This window comes from Pogona vitticeps, chromosome 6, assembly GCF_051106095.1.
Source record: "Pogona vitticeps strain Pit_001003342236 chromosome 6, PviZW2.1, whole genome shotgun sequence".
Taxonomy (NCBI): domain Eukaryota; kingdom Metazoa; phylum Chordata; class Lepidosauria; order Squamata; family Agamidae; genus Pogona; species Pogona vitticeps.
The window spans coordinates 49,885,905-49,910,529 of NC_135788.1; the positions used below are offsets into that span (position 1 = coordinate 49,885,905).

Below are 24,625 nucleotides of genomic sequence, written 5' to 3' on the forward strand. Positions count from 1 at the left end.
CGAAAACGCTGCGCCCCGGCCCCTTTCGGCTGTTCCGGCGGCCATTTTGAAGCCGCGGAACAGCTGATCGGCGGGTCGCAAAGCGAAGGTCGGTAAGCGAGCAGCTTACCGACCTTCGTTCTGCGATTTCCCGCCTATACGGGCACCGTTTTGCGATCGCATTTGCGATCGCTAAAACGGCCTCGTAGAGCGAATTCATCGCTCTACGAGGCGCCCGTTGTGCGAGGCACCACTGTATTCTCATGCTGTCTTGTTATTCTTATTCTCTCTTGACCATTGCTTCCCACCCTGGGGTCATGGCCCTATTTGGGGGGGGGGTCCACAGGTCACCTTATATGTGTTGCAGCCTTTGCTGAATAATTTCTTCCCTGACCTATTGGAGAAGGATATTAAAGTTAGTGTATATGTGTATGTATGAGAAACTGGTCCTTTGAAGGAGAAAGGAGCCTCTACTTTCTGAGAAAGGATTACTTTAACCTATTAAAAATACCGTTTATGCAAATGTGGCAAGGGGTCACGGGTTACTTGGCTATTACAAAAGGGGTGTGCAACTTTAAAAAGTTTGGGAACCACTGCTTTAGCAATGTTATAGCTCATGGAGATAGGTTCAAAATTTCCACCCCACACTAGCCAGTGTCTGATGAAACTCATCTTGATCCTGTACACTAACAAGCATTTGCTGGTCTCAGATACATTAACAGTCTGTTCTAGAAATGGAATCTGAACCATGTTTGCTCCCATTTTTCTGTCACATAGCACTTTTTTTTCAACATAGGTTCTATTGTGCTAGTTTCTTCATTTGTGGCAATTGGTTTGTTGTTTTGTTGGCTTTAGCTCTCTCTCTCTCTCTTTACCTTTTCTTTCCCCTCCCCCTTTCTCCATTCTTTACCTTTCCCCCTTTTTTTCTTTTTTTGGTAGTAAGCCAAGCTTGACATGTTTTACATTCAAGGACAGGATATAAATAGGTAGAATGACTAAGATTGTCAATGAAGTGCTCTGATTGTACAATCTGAACTTTTGTTCCTTTATTTTAGGTCTTTTTACTCCATGTAGAATAAACTGAGCAGACAGCTGGTCCTCTTCTTAAGCAGCAGATTGCTGAGGGGAGGGGTTAATGAAGCAAGTGGCTACATACTCTGGTGCTCAACCTCCCTCTCTGTACCATGCTGTTGATTATTATCATGTCAGAACAACCTGACTCTGTCCGGCAAAATCTTGTTGTCTACATGCAAAGAAATCAGTGGGAACTGTAGTAGCACCTGCAAGACAGGAAGTACCACAAGTTACTTTTCTATCCGTCAGTCTCACTTTGTACTACATTCTTTCCATCTTATTTATGAAGAAATCTGCACATTCCTCTTAAAAAAATGAACCACATGATACTCTCGACCATCTTTACCAGTGAGATTCAATAGGTAGATAGGTAGAGGACCATCATCCATCTGGTTCCCATTAAGCTGTTAAAAATAAACCTGCCAGAAAATGGAGATTACAACTTTAATTCAGCTTCACAGGAATGGTGGACTACATAAGCATTCAAGCCCAGACTCTGAAAAAATAAGCATTAAAAGCCCCTTTCCTGGCTGCATTAATTTGCCATTTTTGCTTTTATCAGTATTTAGTTTTAAAAATCGCCCATGCTTCTAAAGAATGCTGTCAAAAACAAAAACAAAAACAAACAAAAAACAGACAACCCAACCATCTGCACTAGCCAAATTCAATACTGTAGCTACAGCTAGTCCCGTTAAGGAAAGATCATCTGGTGCCTGCCTGCAGGATAGAAGTTCAAAGGAATACCAGATTTTTTTTCCAGCCTGTGATGTTTTCCTTTACATTGAGCATGTAAAAAATGATCATTCCAGATTAGTGCTACTAGCTCATTGCTTTCTTGAGCCAGTGTATACAAGACCTGTGTTTGAAACACCTTAACGGTAGTTGTGTTGCGCAAGATGGTCCCAATGGGCAGAGATGTGCTGAATCACCCATCTGTACTCATTTCAAGACATCTTGGTACAAGAAGACAAGAACTTAAGTGGTGCCACCAGTTATATGGTTGCTGCCAATAACAAATCTATTGACAGTTTGATATTCATTAACAGACTCCAAAGCATGCTACATAAGATGTCTCATTCCTCTTAATGGTACAGCTACTTCAAGTAGTTCACAAAGAGAAAACGTCATGTGCATTGCATTCAAACAAATGTGCAAAAATGGACCAAATCAGAGTTATTTGTTTGATTTAGGAAGAGGAGGGTGCAGAGGAAAGACCTGTTCACTCTCAATACCCCAATTGATCCTCTATATTCCATTTGGTATTTGTAGGATTAGAATTGAGAAAAGGAGAAATCCACATTATTTACTCAATTCCTGATGCCAAAGTGAGTGAAAGCTAAAGCTCAGCAATGTCCCTCCACACTCCAATCATAGAAGTGAAAGGGGGCTCAGATGCAATTGCTGTGCACTACACAGTCTCTTGTAGTAACTATGTCATTCTTTATTCTTTCATTCAGCTTAGGGCTCAATCACACATGGCAAAACAACCCAGTTATACTGATCTGGCTGGTTTTTAGATTGTTTCATCAATTTCTGAGCACACAACACATGACCAAGATTGATTCATTTTCCTGGCCATTGGTTTACTTCTGATTTATTTCTCTGTCGCCAAGATGGTGGTTTTAAATTGTACTGATAGTGTATCGATTCATGCCTTACCAGTATAATATGTGTACATGTTCCTATCAATTCTTTTCCCATCCTTGGTCCCTAGGGAAGGCGGCCGCCATTAATGCCATTTAATGACCCTGTGATTAATTTTTTATTTTTCGCAAGTGGCATATTGGTACATCGATAAATCAAGGTCTCTGGCTTTACAGAGACAATCTCAGCATGGTTTGACTTTGTGTGCCATTTGTCTTGTTTACTCCACCTATTGTGTGCCAAGCAGCACAGCTGTACAGGCAGGGGCCAGGACCATGGTGGGCAATGTATTACTTCCTGAGATGCAGGCACCACAGATCAAACATTCCTAAAAAGAAATCCCTATCGATATATCTGTTAAGGTATTCTTTGTTTTTCTTTTAAAATAAAAATAGTGACAGCACAGCCCCAGGAAACATCAGATAAAATAAATCGATTCTGTGGTGTAGCGGGCAATAATGTTACATATAGAAAGAATTGAATTGATATTGTTAAAACCAATGGGAATATTCCTGCCAGTATATATACCATGTGACCATGAAAATAAATGTATCAGTACAACAGAGGTATGGAAAGAATTGGTATAACTGGGGTTCTTTTGGCAGGTGTGGTTAGGTCCTTAGTTTACTAAATTACATTGCAATATTGCTTTATTATTGCAATATTAGGACTGAGTGTGTGAATGACTATCAAAGGATTATTGTTATTTGGGCTTTGATTGGTAGGTCACACTATTAGGACATCAGAGTCTGTCTTTCCTCCCTCTTGTCCTCTACCCCATTTCCACCTCTTATCTTTTTTTTTTTTTTTTTTTTTTTTTTTTTTTTTGCTTTTTGGCACAGTGGTGGAAAATACCAACCATTGGCTGAAAACCTATTCCTTAGCAAAGTAAGCTACAAATACATTAGACCCATTGAATTAATAGCACTTACAGAGTGGTTGAAATCTGCAATGATTCAGTGGGCCTACTTTAATTGTGATTTACTATGCTAAGCTACAGGATTTCAGCCTCTGTCTGCTGGGATTCTGGCTACAATGTTAGTCTATACTTTTACCAAAATGGATGCTGTGTGCCACCACAGGTCATAGCAGTTTGTATTTCTCCTACAAATGGACAAACAATGTGATGGGTTCTGAACAGCAGGAGTTGAAATGTCTCTTAAAGGAGGATTGTCCCAAACTATATGTCCAGTATTTGAATATGGAGTTTGTAAGAGGCCCATCCACACATGTCTAGAAACAATGCATTTTCTAAGAACCGTAATTTCTAAAGATTCAAGAAAACAACACTGAGAGAGGCCATAATTCCATTCATACAGCAGAAAGAAAAATTTAAATGGAGCTTTCTTTATTAACTCAGATTCATGCTGTTCTATTCCATTTGTTGCCAAGGCTATGGAATTAAACTCAATAATCTTTTGTTTAAAGATTAGGGTTATTAGTCTTGATAGATGCATTTACCAGTCTTATCATTTTGCTATAATTGATTTTCAGTACAAATAGGAAAGCAGTTCCTTGTAATCTAATGAAGATTTACTGAGCAACATTCCTAATCCTTCATTTGTTTTTAGCTACTAAGCAAAAGAAGAGAAAATGGAAAACTTATGTTTGATGTTAGAAACAAGACACCAGTACAGCCATGTGTGTTGTTATCCTTTCCTTGCTCTTGCACCATAAATGAGCCAGTCAGGGATAGGGAACCTGCAGGGATCTCAGTTGTCCTACTAACATCTCTAAGTAAATGGGAGTTAAAATGGGACTCAAACCTATCAGTGTACCTGTGACATTTACCCCGTGGCCCCTGCTTGTTTCACCAAACGCAGAGATCACCGAGTATCCCAACACATCCTTTACCACACTGCCACCAGTTGATCTCTTTACCAACCATGTTTCCTATGAAAGACTGAGATCCATTCAGTACTTAACTTTGAAATAAAAACAGTTTTATTGATTGCAAGTTGTTTCAGGAATAATTCTTAAGCACAATCTTAAAGTTACATAAAGCATTCAGTATTTTTCTTTAACTTCTTCTATCTTAACTAATACGATAACCTTCTCACTATTCACTCTTTAAACTTTCTCTCTGCCTCAAAACCCGAACCTTCTCTTCAAACCTCTCTCTTCTCTATATCTTCCTTATCTGTTTACACTCTGCTACAGCCCCTCTTCTATATAGCTGCACCTCCCAACAATTCCCATTAGTGCAGGCTAATACCATTACATATATGGAAAGGCAGGGTATCCGGTACAGTACCAGGTGCAGATTCATGAGAAGCATGAAGATAAAACAATCATAATTTTAAGACACTTCTCTTAAGATGGTGGCTTTTGGGGAGGGAGGATCGCTTATCTGCAATATGAGTAGCTACTCTGTTTATTCCCCCCCAAAGACAGGAAAAACTTTTAAGGCAAGTAACAAAATACTACGGCCTCTCACCAATATTGGGAAGCAAGCAAAAGATATGTGGAAGCAAAGACATCCCAAAAACTCTTTTGTAGTAACCCACCACCAGTGAGACCCAACTTAATGATTTTCCTGGGGCATCATATATGCCAGTTACTTGTAACAGAGTGGTGGAACTAGTTTGAATATTGTTCAGTAAAGCCATCAATTCCAAAGGTAGCTTCTAGTAGTGTCAACAAAATTTTCTGCACTGGTCAAGCAAATCATGTTTAGAGTCATTTCTAGAAAGCCTGTTTCCATTTTACAGGATAGAAATATTCAAGCCCAAAATGGCCAGTGATGGGTGGGGCTGATAGTTGTCAAAACATCTGGAAGGCCAAAAATTTTGCACCCCTTTTCTATAGCTAGGTTAGAGTTTGGGCAGAGGCCCTTTGCCTAGCCTCCAGACTTACTTTCAAGGGAAACCTCTGCTCTAAGCGAGCGGGGGAAAGTAATGTGACAGAAGCCATGTTAGCCGCTGTTATTTTTGTTTATTCCTTCTCCATGTTTCTGTCCTGTTTACTTTTTTATTTTAAGTGTCTTGTTGTTTCATTCTTTGTGTGGCCTCTCATGAGAAGTTCTTATGGCAGTAATGACCAACTTTGGGTGACTCTAACCTTTGTGTCTATCACTGTAGCTTTGCCTGAAGTGACTCCATGTGGGAGGGTTGGATTTGGTGCACAGGCTTGAATAGAAGTGAGTATTCTCCTGAAATGGGTTGTGTGTTCACAGTGACAGTGGTAAATGCTTTTAACCATGTGTTTAGTCAGATTTTGGCATGACATATGTTAATGCAAACAAACAAATCAGCTGTTTGCAGGATGAAAGAAGAAATGGGCACAGAGCTATGAGGAGGTAACTTGGGCAAACAGGGCCTCTTTCTGGGGATCTGACATGGGGTAGCAATCCTGCCACCTTTTAGGAATGTCTCTTTGCTGCCACATATCCTTTGCCTGCTGTGTATGTGTAAATAAAGCTAATGTTATCAAAGCCCTCATACAGAGGAAGCCAGATACAATTAGAATTTCTCCAGTGCACCGCATCTATTTAGGGAATTGTAGTACGTCTCTGCACAGTCTAGAATGCACTGTAGCATATTGAAAGCATATATTCATGGGCCTGGGATGGAATAATCTGGTTTCCTCTCCTTTCCTTTGTCTTTCTGTGTGGAAATGTTGGAGAGTCTAAATAATTTCATGAGCTGCTACTAGACCTGGTTCCAGATGCAAAGGCTGGTAGGGCAAGAACTTCCATCTTAAATTGACGGGAGCTAAGAAGATGCCAGAAAGGTTGCCTTGAACACACAATTTTGACTAGGGAATCAGTATTGCTAGCACTACTGCACCACTGAGCATTGGCCATTTGATGTGACCACTTCTTTCTACCTGCTGCAGGATAGCAGTTCTATGGGGATTCCTGAATTCCTTTGAAAAGTTTGAGGCTCTCCTTGCCTAACACTCATGGTATTTATTGTTTCTATCTTCTAGCCCTGAAGATGAACGTTTAAAATATTTGTCATCTGAGAATTGTCATAAGCCCCAGTCAGCAATAACCTGAATTGCTTTTTTGCTCTCTCATTTCACATGCCACACAAACATTTCCCCTTTTGAAAAAAGAGAGGGGGGAAAAGATTCACAGTCAATGTGTTTCGCCTTTCCCAAGAGAGGTTGTTGGGTTATTGTCTTCTGTACCCTAAAGATAGTCATTATTATATGAGAAATACTGTTTTTTCCACCCTCCACAGCAAGCCTTTTGGGAAAAAAAAGCTGAGAAATTCAATTGTGATTGTGAACTTATAAAATCAATTGCCTCCACATATTCTGCAGCATGCTCATGAATGGTGGGTTCCTCCTCTGAAACAGAATTCGTTCCCTTCCCCACATTCTATACTGCTAGAAGCCAAAATCTGCCAAGAAAGAGGGAAGTAAATTGGGGTGTGTGTGTGTTGGAGTAATGTATCAAAGGATATGATTAGAATCTACAACATGATTCAGGCATAGGAGTAAGACAGGAAGTACAGAATAGACCAGAAAAGAAAAGAAAAAGCCAGCAGCAGTAGGATATGGGAAATCCTGGCAGTTGTCAATAAACATGGAGGCCCCTGGCTTGCAAAGGCTGATAGGTAAAGGTTCCCCTTGAAATTTAGTCCAGTTATGTCTGACTCTAGGGCACGGTGCTCATCCCCATTTCCAAGCTGTAGAGCCAGCGTTTGTCCATAAACAGTTTCCGTGGTCACGTAGCCAGCGCGAATAGACACGGAACGACGTTACCTTCCTACCGTGGTGGTATCTATTTATCTACTTGCATTTGCATGCTTTCGAACTGCTAGGTTGGCAGGAACTGGGACAAGCGACAGGAGATAGGGTGAATTGTCTATGTTTTTATTATCTGATTTTATATTGGAAGCCACCTAGAGTGGTCCTGTGGGCCAGATAGGCGGGGTATAAATCAATCAATCAATCAATCAATCAATCAATCAATCAATCAATCAATCAATCAATCAATCAATCAATCAATCAATCAATAAATAAATAAATAAATAAATAAATAAATAAATAAATTCACATCTGTCTTCTCACAAATGTAAAAAGGAAAAAGGCCACCACACTACCTTGAGCACACATGATCTCACCTGATTTTAGAAGCTAAGCAGGATTAGTGCTTGGATGGGAGACCCAACAGAGAGTACCAAGTATCATGAAATAAGGCCAGGAAGAATTGGGTTTGAAACCTAGGAGAACCAGTCCCAGTCAGAGATGACATTACAGAGGTTAGAAAGGGCAATGGTCTAACTCAGTATAAGGCAGCATTCTGTGTGCACTGGATTGCTAAAATCCAGTCCACACATGATTCAAATCAAGGACACAGTCTTAGAAATCTGCAACAATCTTAAAATCTACAGAGTACAGTAGTTAAAATACATTTAAAAATACAAATTCTGAATACAGTCAAGAGTAAGACTTTGCTCCTTGTTGAAATCTAACTTGGAACATCTCTGTAAGCAGATCTGATGGAAGAATGCTGCCCCCCCCTCTCTTTTTGTCCTAAAGTGCAGCCTTCAGATAACTTATTTCTCATTTGGAGCAATATTTTCCACTGGGACACTTTCATATCTGGAGTCTCTTGGCAGGGGCAGGAAACTGATGTCTACTAGTGGAAAGCAGAGAACATGTCTCAGAATCGACTTGGGTGGCTCTTTTTCTCTCTCTGGAGGACAAAAGAGAGCGTGCACTTGTATAAAACATTCCATTTGTTAATGTGCATGCCAAATTCAGAAATAAATGCCATAATTTAAATAGAAATGCATTACAATGTGCCATTGAGTCATTCCTAACTTGTGTAAGCATCCTTCAGTTTCGAGAGACTATGGTAACGTGCTCTGAATAGAGGACTTGGAACAGCGTCTAGTGTGGCTGAGAAAGCCACATTGAAGATAAATACAATCTGTCCCCTGTCCAGCTCCCTGATTTGGCTGGTTTTGGGACTGCCTTTTTGCCTCGGCCTGCTGGACAAGGGTCTCTTGTCAACGTTTCCCATCTGTTGAGGTCCATTTCTAAGGCCTTCAGATCCCACTTGCAGATATCCTTGTATCGCAAGGATACTTACCATAACACTAATAAGGTTTTGGAGGTATGAGGAACATCCAAGGAGGTATTTACCACTTACAGTACTCTCCCAGTGGTGCTTTTTGTTGTTGTTGTTGTTTTAATGGCTGCTCAGTGATTTAAAATTAGGGTATCTTGAGTGTTGGTCTGGCACTAACCACTGCACTGCACTGGCTTTCAGCATACAAATATGGTACGTGTAACAAGAATGGGAAAAACAGATGATGGTTGATGGACAGTTTTTTTATCTGTGCTGCTCTGCTTCCTGATGGTTTCTTGTCTTTAAACTAAACTTGGATTGGGATACCAATCAAGCAGAGAGTGCTTCCAAACACAGGAGCTTCTTCTGACAACGATTCAAACTGACAGCCATCATGTCAATAGAATAAATATTTTTAGTGTAATTTAAGTTTATATTGTCATGTTACACATGCAAAAAACCAAAAATTATTTTTTAAAAAAAGGATAAACAGCCAGCCTACCATGAAATAAAGCGTCTGCCTCGGAACAGAATTAGATATTAAGGAAATGAGTAGTCCCTATGACTAGTCCTTTTTCCCTTTCACAATGAGAGTTTCTCAGAGATACATGTCTTGAGCTGCCCATGATTACCATATAATGACCAGTTACAAAACAAGCTGTGCTACATCCAAGATGTGTGGGTAGGGAAAATCGTGAGCTATGACAAAGAAACATCCTTCATGACTTGAGGAAGGATCTCTTTTAAAACTGTGTTACACGTAGGGCCTAGATTAGAATGACAGTCCAATAGAACACTTTGGTACACGGACTATGTGTGCTGCAGGTAGGCATCATGGCCTCCACCTTGCACAGCAAATTGTCTTGAGTTGGTCCTGGATAAAGGAACAATGGATATACTCAGTGCAGGGAAGTTGAATATCTAATGCTCACACAAGAATGATCACATTTGTTCTTGTTCATATGGGCTCAAGAATACGTTCAATTACTTTCTAGTCAGACTCCACAAAAGCATATATTCCAGTTAAGGAGTGAAAAATGTCCATTCTCTTGCTCATTTTTCTCCTCAAACAAAATGCAGAGCTTGCAAATGATCTCTGTAGTTTCAACAGTGACAAAGGTGGATCACTAGAAGTTAATTAATGGGGAGACAAGAGCCCTCAGTAGCTTACAGGAGACCTCAGCAGCTATGTGCTCTGAGACTCAGCAAGTCTCTCCATCAAAGCTGGAAATTTAAAATGCAAATCACATTTTCCAGCTTGTGTTAGAGCTACTTTGTAATGTGGAATATTCACAGAGATAGAAAGAAAATGTTCACAAGGAAGGATATACGTCTCTTGACTGTCTAATGACAACTTAATGAGCACATAAACACTGCCATTATCGGATTTTAATTGTCTTCTTTGCTCATTTGTGCTGTAAGAGAGGTTTTTAATCCTGGCATATAATGAGCTACACTTGACATAAGAAAGGAGGATGATTTACCTAAGGCATTCAGGTCTTCACAGAGAAAGACTACAAGGTCCATGAAACACATGAGAAAGGGAGCAAGACTGCTGCAGTTTTCTTATTGCAGCTGTTTCTGCAGGGGAATGTTGTTATAACTCCTGGATGCAGAAGAAGTGTTTGAACGCATCTCAAAAAATGAACGCATCTTCAAAAATGACCATGTTGCAGAGTTTTGAATTCACAGAACAGAGTCGAGTTCCCCAGATTAGTCTTCCCCCTTCTCACCTATCGTAATCCTGTTGTAGCCTACTTTGTTCCGCGATAGGTTATCAGGAGTTAAGCACTGTCTTAGCTTGCATTCTAACTGCTCAGGTACTCAGCTGAGGGAGCGCTGCAGGACCAAAATGCTAATGTTCCATCTTCTAATGATGTGTTAATTATATAAACTGTTTTGACCCTAACCTTCTGCTTTGCATCCGATCAAGACATGCCAAAATCTAAAATGAATCCAAATTGGAAGTGACCAAATACTGTTTTGATTTATTTTGGAGGTTTGTTTGTTTGTTTTTTTGTTTGAGGGGATCTTGAGCATCTTGGAGGGGCTGTACTATGCCCAGCGCAAAATTTGTTGTTGTGGAAGGCCTTTGGGTACAGAAAAACCCAAAGCTGGCCCCCAATTCCTCTGGCTCCAGAGGGACCAGAGAGATCGTAAAAAATGGTGTTGGTGGCCCCACTTTTCCTGCCCCAATGTAGCTGGCATTCTTTTACAGTGGCTCCAGTCCTTCTTGGAGGAGAAAACTCATAAGGTGGTGCTGGGGGACTCCATAATCCTGGTTGTTGGCCTGCAGCATCCCTCAGGGTTCTGTTTTGTCTCCTATGTTATTTAGCATCTACAGTACATGAAACCACTGAGAGAGACTCTGCAGAGTTTGGGGATTCAATGTCACCAGTATGCAGATGACACCCAATTCTATCTCTCCTTACCATCTAAATGTAAGGAAACTGTTTCAGCTCTAGATCAGTGTCTAATGTCAATAATGAACTGAATGAGGGTGAATAAACTGAAACTTAATCTAGATAAGGCAGAGGTTCTCCAGGTTAGCTGAAATGCAGATCAGGAAACAGGGATACAGCCTGTGCTGGATAGAGTTACTTTCCCTCTGAAAACAGATTAGAGGTGCTCCTGGATTCATCTCTGAGCCTGGATGTCCAGGTTTCTGCAGTGGCCAGGAGTGGCTTTGCACAATTAAAACTAGTGCAGCAGCTATGCCCATTCCTGGAGAGGTCTGATTTGGCCATGTTAGCACATACCTTTGTTACATCTCGACTGGATTACTGTAATGTGCTCCATACGGGGCTGCCTTTGGAAAGTGCTTGGAAACTCCAGAGGGCCCACAATGCAGCGGGCAGATTGCTGACTGGGGCTGGTTACAGGGATTGCATAATCCCCCTGTTACAGCAGTTCCACTGCCAATCCGTTTCTGAGCTGAATTCAAGTTGTTTGTTCTCTAACCTATCAAGCCCTAAATGGCTTGGGTGTGACCTATTTCAAGGACTGCATCTCCCTTTTGAAGCTGGCTTGAGCGTTAAGATCACCAGGAGAAGGCTTTCTCTCGCTTCCACCACCTTCACAGGTGCGCTTTGTGGGTACATGGGAGAGGACCGTCTCTGTTGCTGCTCCCCAGACTTTAGAGCTTCCCCCGACAGGAGGTCAGGCTTTACTGTCCTTCCACAAACAAGCAAAGACCTTTCTCTTCAGGCAAGCTTTCCTTGAGTGAGGTAATTAAATGGATTGTTGTAACTTACAGTTTTGAATGTGTTTTGGTGTTGCTTATGTTTTTTTCGTAGTGTACTATTTGTCTGCTCCTTTTTGTATTTGTATATTCACCATTGTTTTAAATACTATCTTTTAATGATGTAAGCCACCTTGGATCATTTTTAAGGAGAAAGGCAAGTAAAAATATTTTAAATAAATGTAAACTGTTGGGAATTGGAGGTATCACTAGAGATAGATTTTATAAAATAAGCATTAGGTTTTCCACATAAGGTAACACTCTTCCTGCTTCTAGGGAACTCTTCTAGATTAATCCCTCCCTCGCATAATGGGAAGCGAAAACGGCCAGCTTTTTCCATTCAAAAATGTCAGCTCATTTAAATTTAAATGTCTCTGCACCTATGGCTAGCTGGCCTTGCCAAGAAAAGATCCAATTAAAAAGAGGCAAGCTGGACCTTCAATGTGACTGTAATGCCTCTGAGCTCAGCAAAACGATCGAATCTCTTGCCACTACCCATTACTGGGGAAAAGAAATAATGGTCATCAGGATGTCTCCAATACACTATAAAAGTCCTGTAAAAGGTTTTGATCAAGGCAGTGCCCTGGGGAAAGACCTGGAAAGCGCTATGGCTCATTTCTCATCAGTAGTTACAAAGAAATTTTTTTTTTGCCTCCTAACAAGTAGGGAGAAAAATGCCCAGCCTTGCAAAGTGTTGGATCAAGCTATTAATGCCTTGTCAAGGAGTCTGGAGGAGAAATGTTAGGGTGAAGTAGGCCAGACATTAAACCACCCAAAAGAGCCTGTCAAACCTGGGAAGAGAGCCTGCTTATTGAGTGTGCTGCTGTTTGAGGCGAACCAAGGGACACAAACAGGAAAATGCTGAAGGAAATTCAAGGCTCTTCAATAGAGTCTGTGCCAGCCTGAGTCAATATGTGAGAGTTACCTGGAATGTATGTGACGTTTTAAGGGATATGAAATGTAAGGTGTCAAAAGGCAGAATATGAAGAAAGGGTAGGCTTTTCTCTTTTTAAATACAGGAAACATGCTTGGTGTTGCAAGGTAAGTGCTTTCAAACTCCCTGGAGAAATCATTAGAGGAGCATATTCAGCCTTAGTTGGAAGTTTAAGAAAGACCTGGGAAAGTTTGCTTGTTTTTGTTTCTCTGTGTGTGACAGTTGGACAGACAAGAAGTGCTGTTATTAAGCTGAGTAAGCCTGCTGCCTCAGGCAGCAGAGATAGAGTGACATTTATCGACAATAACTATTCTTGAATTACTTTGTTATCGGAATTTTGCTGTTGTGAGGAATGGAAAGAGATAGTCATGTACCAAAATAACTTGCCTGGTCCCGGGTACTCTGCACCTTGACTTGGGTAGTACTAGGCCTTATTTGCTGCCCTGCAGCAAGATATTTTCTCTACCTGCCTCCACCAAAAAAAAGTGGGAAAGAAGAAAGAATTTAAACTAAAAACATATTAACAATTGAGTTGCTTTGTAGGTACTTGCCTCATGAGGAGGTTGCTTGGAATATGGAATCTCCTTTCACCATCTCTTTACAGGTATAGATCTGCAGAGCATCCCACGATCCAGAACGCCTGCTAGTCTTTTCCAGAGCAGCAAAACGAATGGGACTGCAGCTTCTCAGACAATGTTCCCTTCTTTGGTCTGGCCTACTATGCAGGAAAACAAGAATGCCACTTGCACTGCCATCTATGAGTGCACTGTGGGTCATAGGATCGAGTGCTCGAAAAACATCCATTGCATCCTCTGTTATTGTCATGTAACTATTAAAGAAAAAGACAGCCCTCTAGGTCAGGGGTCTCCAAACTAAAGCCCGTGGGCCACATCCAGTCCGCCTTGCCTTTTTATCCAGCCAGGCAAATGCTGCAGGCTCAGATCCACAAGCTCAGGTCCGTTCCCTTCAACTCTTGCGTGCGTGCATATGCATGCCTGTATGTGTGCTCCTTTGGCCCTCAAAATTTTTTAAAATATATGATGTGGCCCTCATGCTGAAAAGTTTGGAGACCCCTGCTCTAGATGATAATTGAGCATTTTTGTAAAATCTATAGAAACCTACAGCACTTGTACAGCTAGCAAAACACAGGTTTGAAGAAATGTATCTTCCTGCTCTTACATTTCCTCCCAAGCAACATGATCTGTTTTGTTACACATGATTTCAGAATTAGAGATGCAAAAGAAGTTGTTGGTTGCATTCCAGAGATAATCCAGCTGACATATCTTAGCTAAATTATCTCCAGAATGCAATGTTCTGGATTGTTTTTGATGTGCTTTCACAGTTCTACCCTCCCTCCCTCCATTTGGGGGGGACACTTCTTCTAGAAATTGATTTCTCTGTGAATATGTTTTTTGACTGCAATTGTTATGGGAATGCAATTGCAAGGATATATCCCCAAGGTTGGGGGTAGGGATAAACTATTTATTTCCTGTCCCTGCAAAGCAAGCCTACTTCATGCCTTATCCTTTCCACAATCCCCACTAGCCCGCAACACACTTTCAAAGAGCAGCCAGTTCCTTCAGGCATAAACTCTCTGGGTCACTAACTGGCTATTCAACTTTGAACTCCCCTTTAGTTTCACCAAGCTTGTCTTAATGTCACATTCCCAGGGGATTCAGTGGGTGAGAGTCCAATAAGCCAATCCAAGGTCAGTAGCCTGGGAGATACAAAACAGATGCCAAATCATCAGAGCCAAAACACGAAGTGTAGTCAGCAGTCAGAGTCTGAAAGCCAAGGGTCAAGAAAGCAAGGTTCAAGACAAGCAGGAGTGTGGACGCGAGCCAGAGAATTCACTTGTTGCTTCCACAGGCTTCCAAGCCTCTAGGTACAAATTATATAGGAGCAACAATCATCAGACTCCTAGAAACATTCCATCCTGTTAAAACCCAGGGCTGGTCGACCTGATGTTCCTGTGCGAAGCATTCATGCGAACCTCAGATCTTCATGTTGTGAGTATCTGCTGAAGCTTGTCCCTCACTGTGGCTAGTGGGGGAGGAGAATCTGGCAGTGATTCTGTTGTTTGTGATTCTAATTGCCCAGCATTTTCCTCAGCTGTAATTAACCCCTCTGGTTCCAGATCTTCTTCAGCTGAACTCATTACACTTAAGCCCATGCGGTTTTAAATTTGAAACATAAAAATAAGATATTTATCAAAAAGTAACAATTTGTTAAATTGCACAGACTCTAGCCTGAGGTTACAATAATCAGGCATGCCAACTTTCCCATAGCAAACCTTGTTATGTTCCAAACACCATACTTAAAAAAGGATGTTAACAAATTGGAACAAGTTCAAAGGAGGGCAACAAGTATGATCAGGGGGCTGGAAACCAAGCCCTTTGAGGAAAGGCTGAAAGAACCTGACATGTTTAGCCTTGAGAAAAGAGGGCTGAGGGGTGATATAATAGCACTTTTCAAATATTTAAAAGATTGTCATACAGAGGAGGGGCAAGATTTGTTCTCGATCATCCCAGAGTGCAGGACACACAACAATGGGCTCAAGTTAAAGGAAGCCAGATTTCGGTTGAATATCAGGAAAAACTTGCTAACTGTTGGAGCAGTACGACAGTGGAATCAGTTATCTCAGGAGTTGTTGAGTACTCCAACACTGGAGGCGTTGAAGAAAAACTTAATCACCTGGCAGATATGCTTTGATTGTATTCCTGCAATGAGCAGGGGGTTGGACTTGATGGCTTTGTAGGCCCCTTCCAACTTCACTTTTCTATGATTCTATGATTCTTGCTCTCCCTGATACAAAGCATTTCTCTTTTCCATCCCACTCTAAAAACTCAACCTCCCTCCCCGGGACACAAAATACCGCTCCCTCTGTTAACTCCCTCCTTGGGAAAACAAATTAATCCTTTCCTGCTTCTTCCTGATTGGTTCTCCTCTTGCCTTCTCTCATCCAATAAACTCCTTTCTGATGTTGCCACGTAGATTTGGAGAAGGTTCAGTAATGGTCACTCTTGGGAACTGCAAGCCAAGATGGGAAGCAGAAGGAAAGAGTACAGTGGTGCCTCGCATAACGATTTTAATTGGTTCAAAAAAAAAGTTATGTGAAACATCGTTATGTGAAACACCATTTCCCATAGGAATGCATTGGAAACCGGTTAATCCGTTCCAATAGGCACGGATTGCCGTCCTTAAGCGAAAAAACCCATAGGAAACATCGTTAAACGATACAATGTTTCCTCCATTGGAATGTATTGAAGCTGAATCAATGCATTTCAATGGCTTTGCGAAGTCAATTTTTGCAAATTTAAGTGTGTCATAAAAGGGTCAAAAATGGTTTTAAATGCTTGGATTAGCTTCTGCACCCTCTAAAATGGATGCAAAGTTAATTTGGCTTTGATGTGACTTTTCGTTAATTTATGGTGAATTTTTTTCGCCCAACTTTTGACAGCTGTCAAAATCTGACAGCTCCATTGGTTCCTATGGGGGAAGAAAAAATTCACAAAAAATTAACGAAGACTCAGCAACTGTTCTAAATGCTTGGATTCGTTAGAGGACCCCCTAAGTCGTGTGCAAACCTGATTTGGCTTTGATCTGACTTTTTGTTAATTTATGGTGAATTTTTTTCCGGCCCATAGGAACCAATGGAGCTGTCAGATTTTGACAGCTCCATTGGTTCCTATGGGCCGAAAAAAAAATTCACCATAAATTAACAAAAAGTCAGATCAAAGCCAAATCAGGTTTGCACACGACTTAGGGGGTCCTCTAACGAATCCAAGCATTTAGAACCGTTTTTGACCCTTCTAAGACACTTTTTAAATTGAAAAAAGAAACATCGTTAAGTGAAGCAGGGGACCTAAAATCGCATTCGTTATGCGAAGCATGGTCCCAAACTTCGCTAAGCGAAAATCGCCCATAGGAAACATTGTTATACGGTGCATATTATTTTCTAAAAAACACATTGTTATGCGAATTCATCGCTAAACGAGGCACTCATTAAGCGAGGCACCACTGTATCTATATTTTGTCAAGCAATCACAAATGGAAGTCTCTGTGTTGGGGAAATGGTGTTTCTCCTGGAACTTGAACCACTCTTGAAAAGGTGGTTGGGTTCTCATAACCAGCAAAGGAGGTATGAAGCATGGAAATGTTTGGATTCCCCTTCAGCAATGGACAAATGATCCATAAAAGCTTATTTATTTTTCAAATTTATAGCACACCCTTTGCCTTGTGGCCCCAGAGTGGAGTATATAAATATTGATTTAAAAACTGCAACGCTACAAGAATCCACTATCTGGAGTTCAAAATACAAATCCATAGCTTCACAAACCAGGGAAAGCATGAACCTCACATTTCACTTCCAGAGCAGAGCAGAGATCTGTGCTTTTACTTGCTTACCTCCCTGAAGGAAAGGATGATAAAAGTGCCAGAAACACCTCAGAATTCCACACCTTGGGCCCGTGTGGGAAGCCTCTGAGGTTGTACTGGCAACAGGTCTTCCTGATGATCCTAACATCTATGAGGAAGAGGTGTTCCTTCGGATATTCAGAATCCGAGTCATTTAGAGCTTTATGTCATCAACATCTTACACTGGGTTTGGAAGTAATGATCTGGAAAAGCTGTTGTTTAAACCTCAAAAGTGCACTAATATTATTCCTATGAAATATCTATTTGTTTCTGTTCAAAGAAACAGTGGAAGCAAGAAATTGGGTAGATCCTGTGTCAGCATGACAAACTCTGGAGAAGAATGGCTACTCACAGATACCCAAAAGAGACGGCAAAAGATGAGAAAGATAACTTTGCATATTACAGGTTTGGCTGTTTTTGAACTACAAATGCCAGAATCCTCTAAACTCCCCCCCAGGTTCCCAACCCCCAGGCTGCAGACCAGTCCGTGACCTTGGAAGGACCGGGCTGCCAGGACAGATGAGCTACGACCAGGGGGTGAGCGGTGAACAAAGCTTTGCCTCCTGTCAGCATGCTCCTATTAGGTTATGTGAATAAGGTCCTTATTCATATACGAATACCCCCATCTCTAGTCGTCAACTAAACCGGTCCCTGGTGTCAAAAAAGTTGGGGACCACTGCTCTAACCAGCATGCCTGCTGGTCACAATGGTTGTGGGCAAGTTGTAGTCTCAATCCCCCAAGTTTACTTTTCCAGCCTCTGCAAATAGAGGTGTGTAGGACCTTATGACCACCCTAGTCTGTCCACTGAATACTAATTGATGGGGAACTTCAAGTCCTGGGTTTCTCCTTGTTGGGGTTCTTTATGCAGTAGAACCCCCATATCCATTGGATCAGTATCTATGGATTCACTAATCCACGGTCTGAAAATATTAAAAAAAAATTAAAAGAAAAATGTTAGAAATATATATTTCTAAAGATGAAGTTACAGAACTGACCACTAGAGGGGAACAGAGACCATGCTATGTATAGTGTTCACTATTATAATAATAGTTGCTATAATCCACATTTTTCAGCATCTGCAGGGGGGCTTGGAACCAATCCCCTGTGGATACAGGATCCTTCTGTATTGAAAACAGACTTTGACTAGACAGCTGTTCCAAGAAAGTATGTCTTCAAATAGGAGGATAGTCCTCTTTACAGTTGAGCACATAGCCATCCTGCCTTGGAGCAATTGCAATACAAGGTTGTGGCTGTGGTTAACAGTGCTGCAACAGTGTGACTATACCAGTGAGCAGAGGAAGATAAGCATCTTCAGCTTAGGTATAACTTAGTAGGTGACTGGAAACTCAACCCATATCTACTCTATAAAGTTGTAATGGCAGTGGAATTTTCTGCTCCCCACTGTTTCCAAAATCCTTTGGGAAAATGGGTGTGTTATTTTGGTTTAATCCTCCTCCTTTTCTGCCAAGCATTATCTCTGTTTATCTCCATCTGCTCTTCCACATACTAATCTCATCACACCTATTAGGTGCAGCGCGTTGCTAATGCTGAAGAACAGAGACAATTATCAGCCTGACCACCTACTCATGAGCCTCTAATTATAAACCAAGAGCAGAAAGAACATCACCAGTTGTGTTATGGATCTGTTTTGGTTGATAGAGATTGAGTTATTATATTCTACTATGTTTGGAACAAAGATTATAATCTGATATAGGACAGAACGAAACCAAGTTAATTTACACATAAACCAAATGAGTGCATAAATCTGTTACAGTATGGAGAGGGCAGTTCAGCCATGGACTCGATGACATGACTAAGGATAGCTAAGTGTCTTGGCAATAAATTTCTCCATCAGTGAATTGATCTACATTCCTTGGTGAAAAGTGGATTGCATGTTAGACTGCAGAAATGTCCAGGGAGGTAGTTGTGTTGATTGTAATAAAAACAACCAATACTTATAGCAAAAAGCACAAAACAGTTGTCATGCCTTAAACTCTAGCACATTTATTACAGTGTACATTTTCATAGAATACAAACCATTTCCAGAAATACTTTTTGGTTCCTTAAAAGTCTAACAGGTGTTCTTGGGCATGAACGTTTGCAGAGTGTGATCCACTTCTTCAGAAACATGGGGTGTAGCCTTGTACAATGTGGTAAGTGGTAGAAATCCCAGAACCTTTATTTCCTCTATGAAATAGCAGTGACTTTCTCTTTGAACCCATATACTGTATATGGCAGGAGGGGCATATGGAGACAGTCCTGTCAGTGTCATTTAAGGGTTGTTAAGAGTCCTAGGAGTGGTCTTAGGGGTGATCCTATGGGTGACAGAGATCTTGATGGTGGTTGTTAAGAGTCATTCAAAAATCACTGGCAGACCACAAGTCCATCAACACATAGGTAAAATGATTAATGCATGTATGGTGAAGAAAGGTTTTTGACTAATATCTTGATGCACAGTATGTTTTGTGTTGAAGTCAGACAGGGCAGAAGGAATAGGAATGCAGAATTTTCAAGTAGAGAAAATTATCCTGATTTGCACTTCTGTATTTCCATTACTTGTCAGGTGCCCCACCCCCACATCCCTAGTCTGTATAAATGACTATATCCTGAGGTGATAATTCATGGCTCTGGGAAAGCACACTACAGTACAGAACATTTTGTGCCAAATATAACTTGTTAATCTTTAAAGTATTACAAACCTGTTTGCTTTCCGAAGACGTAGCCATCTTAACTTGTCTTATCATGTTGGCAAAATTGAAAAGAAACAAGAAGAAGAAGAAGAAGAAGAAGAAGAAGAAGAAGAAGAAGAAGAAGAAGAAGAAGAAGAAGAAGAAGAAGAAGAAGAAGAAGAAGGGATGAAATATTGTGGCATCTGAGAGACAAATAAATTTGTTTCAGTTCATTTTGTGGATCAAAATGCACTTCCTCATAATTAGGCCATCTTTATTTATCTATATCTCCATGGCAGTAGGAGTCATGACCAGGATCTAAAAATCTCTTCTACAAACAAAAGGGACACATTCAAAGAGGTATAATGAGAGGTATCTAATATTTAAACATAATTTATGAAGCCAATGTGTTAATGTGTTTGGTTAGGTGTAGCTCTGAATACGGTACTTCCTGTCCTGTTTGGTTGATGCACTACTTCACTCTGTAAATTTATTCATAAAATATCAAATGGTGGATTCATTTTTGTCCCTTGTATACTGGAAGATATGGTCATTCTGGCTTGTCTATGGCAAACGTCTCCCCCCCCCCCCAATAGGGTCAGGAACTATCTCACATACACTTCAGAAAATGTGAGAAATAGGCCAGGGAAACAATTGTCTCCTCATTGTGAATCCCAGACATTCAGGCCAGGGGTGACTCAAGGTATTCTACTGCCTGAGGTAGACAAATGAGAGTGTGCTGTGTCCTTGATATCCTTCCCTTTCTGAGGCAAAAAATCCTGCTTGTGCCTCTCTCTTTTTCCTAGTAACAAACATATTAATTATGCTAACTAATTAAACAGCTCGCAGCCCTTTCGTGACACTTAGGTGCTCCTGAATCAAGCTTTAACCATGCATTTACCTTGCCTTATTAACAGTATTTTATAAGGGTCCACACATCATTGTTGTCCACTTTTAAATCCTACTGTGTTTTCTGACTACAAATTCCACCCTTTTTTCTCTCCCCCTGACCAAAAAAACAAAAACAAAAACCGTTCTGAAGGAAAAGATGGAATATCTGCCTAATGGTAAGGCCAGCCCTGAGATGGATACATCCGAGAGAGTTCTTCTTTAACAGAAAAAAAAATCTGAATTAAAATATCATATTAAACTACTCTGAAATATGAGTGTAGCAGTGGAAATGTAATGTTGCAAATAAAGATCTCCTTTGTGTTAACGAGACAGCAGCATCTCTGGCAAAGGCCTTTTCTTTTTAAAAGGGGGTAGGTGGAGATGATGCATCTTTCTTCAGCTTCACTGCTATTTCATTTGGCTTAATTCCCAGAACCTAAATATCAATGTTTCATGCTGTTGTAATGATGACATCTCTTTCTGTGGAAAGATTGTACTCTGCTTTTTCTGAACAATTCTGGAATCTATAGTCACTTCACCTTGCCAGCAGAGAGCACAAGTTTGTTTCTCATAAAAAGGTCTGAACTAAATAGGATGAAAGGTATGGAGTTAAGTTACACATTCCAGTCTTCAGCGAAGGTGAGCAAAACCACAGACCCTGAATTCATGAAGACAGAAGGTAAGATTTATCACTTGTGTGATGGCAATTTGGAAGTAATGAAGAACTGTCGTATAGCTCAGTGGCTTAAGTATCTGGCTGCAGAAGCAGAGGTTGGGAGTCTGACTCCCCACTGTGCTTCCCCGGCAGAGGCTGGACTTGACTTTGAGTCCCACAGCTTGAAAAAAAAAAGTATTGCAGAACAGTAGACTAAGGTTTGCACCTAAAGGTTCCTGGATTAGCCATGCCCCATTCACTGAGATTTCAAGACCATAATTTGAGATCAGGGGGCAGGTCCTTGTATGGTGACAGTCATGGGTCTGTGTGATATCATGGAGGCAAACTAGGCAATGGTTGGGAGGGAAACAAGCATCACACACACTGATGCACCTTTGCACTGAAGCATGAATCTTCCACCCAGACAGGGAAGGGGAAAGAAGGGAATGCAGGCTTTAAAACCACCCATCCACACACCACCACTGCTCTAGAGATTGGCTTTCTGCCTGGAGACTTGAGAAAACATACCAGTTCTCTGTTCTGAGACCTGAAAACCCCCACGTAAGGCAAACTAGATGTCTATGGAAGGGGTAGTTGTTGGGGGAAAACAGTTCAGTGTGCCTGTTTTTACCAAAATGAAACTTTTCACTCAATCTCCTGTCACAGAACTATTGAAAACCTTCAGTTACAAATTCACAAAGAAGTAGGCCCACTGTATTTTATGAGTTCGTGTACTCAGAAAAGTCTCTACAGGCCTGTGGTCTTACACTGCATTATTGTGGCCTTACGCTTCCATGGAACGACGGGTCTATTGGCTCAGTTCCCTCATACACCCTCTCTACACAGGTGTTTTTGACCTTTGTCTCTCCAGAGGTTTAAAATTCAACTCCAAGAAGCCCCGAGGCAACACAGCCCTAAAAGATTGGGGGAGTCAAGTGATGGGCCCAAGTTCACTAGTTAAGTTTCACAGCTGAAAGGGGAATAAAACCTTTATCTCCCAAGTCCCAGTCCAATGGCATATTCATTATACTGGCTGTTATCTAGAGGTGAAGCTGAGATAAGACTGTGTTGCAGAGTTTTGAATTTCTGATAAAATTGTCTTTTTGCTATGCAGTAGAAGTACTGAGGTCCACAGAGGAAAGTAGCTACAAGTTCCACAGAGTCCATCCTTTTCTCATTAATTCCCTCTTAAAGTTTCAATTTAAAAAGCAGAGACATTACCTTGCCAACAAAATTCCACATAGTCAAAGCTATGGTTTTTCCAGTAGTGATGTATGGAAGTGGGAGCTGGATCATAAAGAAGGCTGACCGCCAAAGAATTGATGCTTTTCAGTTGTGGTGCTGGAGGAGACTCTTGAGATTCCCCTGGTTTGCAAGGAGAACAAGCCTATCCATTCTAAAGGAAATCAACCTGAGTGCTTACTGGAAAGACAGATCCTGAAGCTGAGGCTCCAATACTTTGGCCATCTCATGAGAAGAGAAAACTCCCTGGAAAAGCCCCTGATGTTGGGAAAGTGCAAAGGCAAGAGAAGAAGGGGTCGTCAGAGTATGAGATGGCTGGACAGTGTCATTGAAGCTACCAACATGTCCGTTCAATGCATTCCAATGGGGGGGGAAATCACCAAAAATTAACGAAGACTCAGAACAAAGCCAAATTAAGTTTGCAAAGGTTTCACAAGGTGCTCTAACGATTCCAAGCACTTAAAACAGGTTTCAAACATGTTAAGACACTTTTAAATGAGCGAAACGGACATCAGAAAGCTATTGAAATGGATTGAAGCCTACTCAATGCATTTCAATGGCTTTGCGATGTCCGTTTTCACTCATTTAAAAGTGTCTTTTTAAAATAAACATTTTATTAGTTTTCAATCTATCTACATTGTTTTGTGTTTATCAAACATCGTGTTACATGCTTTGCTTACAATTATTTGTTTTTTACATCTCAGTGTCTTCCCAGTTGTCCCCCCAAATTCCAGACATCTTTCAAACATTCAATCCATTCATGTACAGATTTTAGTATATAATATGATTACTATCATAATATTACTCTCATATTGTATAATCTTCTCAAGGTTCAATGCATTCCAATGGGGGGGGGGAATTCATCAAAAACTAACAAAGACTCAGAACAAAGCCAAATTAAGTTTGCAAATGTTTCACAAGGTGCACTAACAATTCCAAGCATTTAAAACAGGTTTCAAACATGTTAAGACACTTTTAAATGAGCGAAAATGGACATCGTTAAGTGAAAATCGCCCATAGAGAACATCTTTAAACGAAGCGGAAAATTCCTCAAAAAAACCCCCATCGCTAAGCGAATACATTGTTAAACGAAGCAATCGCTAAGCGAGGCACCACTATACTACTTTCTTTACTATACAAATACCAGCAACCAACAAATCAGATCAACATCAACAAATACCTGCCACCAAGTAATCAAAGAAAAGGGATAAAGCACTTAGTGGAGAGGTCAGGCTCACTTTGAATTTCAAAAGTTGGAAAAAAATAATTGGTTAGTGTTGGATAGATAGCTAATCACCTCAGTCAGAAAAGTCCCTCCCAGTCAGTCAAACTACAAACAGCCCATGAGGTTGTAAATAAAACTCCAACAAACTGTACCACTTCAAAGAGCAGATATTTTTAAATTTGTTGTTGTTAAATGCGATCAGGTTGCCTCCAACTTATGTGAATGAGTAGCCTCCAAAATGTCCTGACTTCGGCAGCCCTGCTCAGCTCTGCACAACTCAAGGCTGTGGCTTCCCTTTATGAAGTCAATGCATCTCATATTTGCTCTCCTTTTTTACGTGCTGCCTTCAAGTTTTCATAGCATTATTATCTCTTCCAGCAAGTCTTGCCTTCTCGTGATGTGCTCAAACTGTTTTTTAAATTACTCTCCCACATTCTTCCTATGAGGACCAAAAACCCTAATGTGTCAAACAGAGTAGGCCTATCCAACTTCACTTCCTACTAATGTTAGTGTTCAAAGGCTTTTTTTAAAAAAAATGTTGGGCAGTATTTTAAAACCAACCTTTCCCATATTCTGAAATGAAACAATCCACTATGCCACTTCAGGACATTTCTTCCTGATTACTG

The 24,625-nt window shown here is 40.8% G+C and overlaps 1 long non-coding RNA gene across 1 annotated transcript in view; it reads left to right on the plus strand.

The window, feature by feature from the left end:
- Positions 1 to 24,625, plus strand: part of LOC144583501 (uncharacterized) — a 45,210-nt gene continuing 20,585 nt past the window's right edge. Inside the window, exon 1 of the long non-coding RNA XR_013537294.1 lies at positions 1 to 24,625. This exon is cut by the window's right edge and continues 7,646 nt beyond it. This is a non-coding gene — a long non-coding RNA (uncharacterized LOC144583501).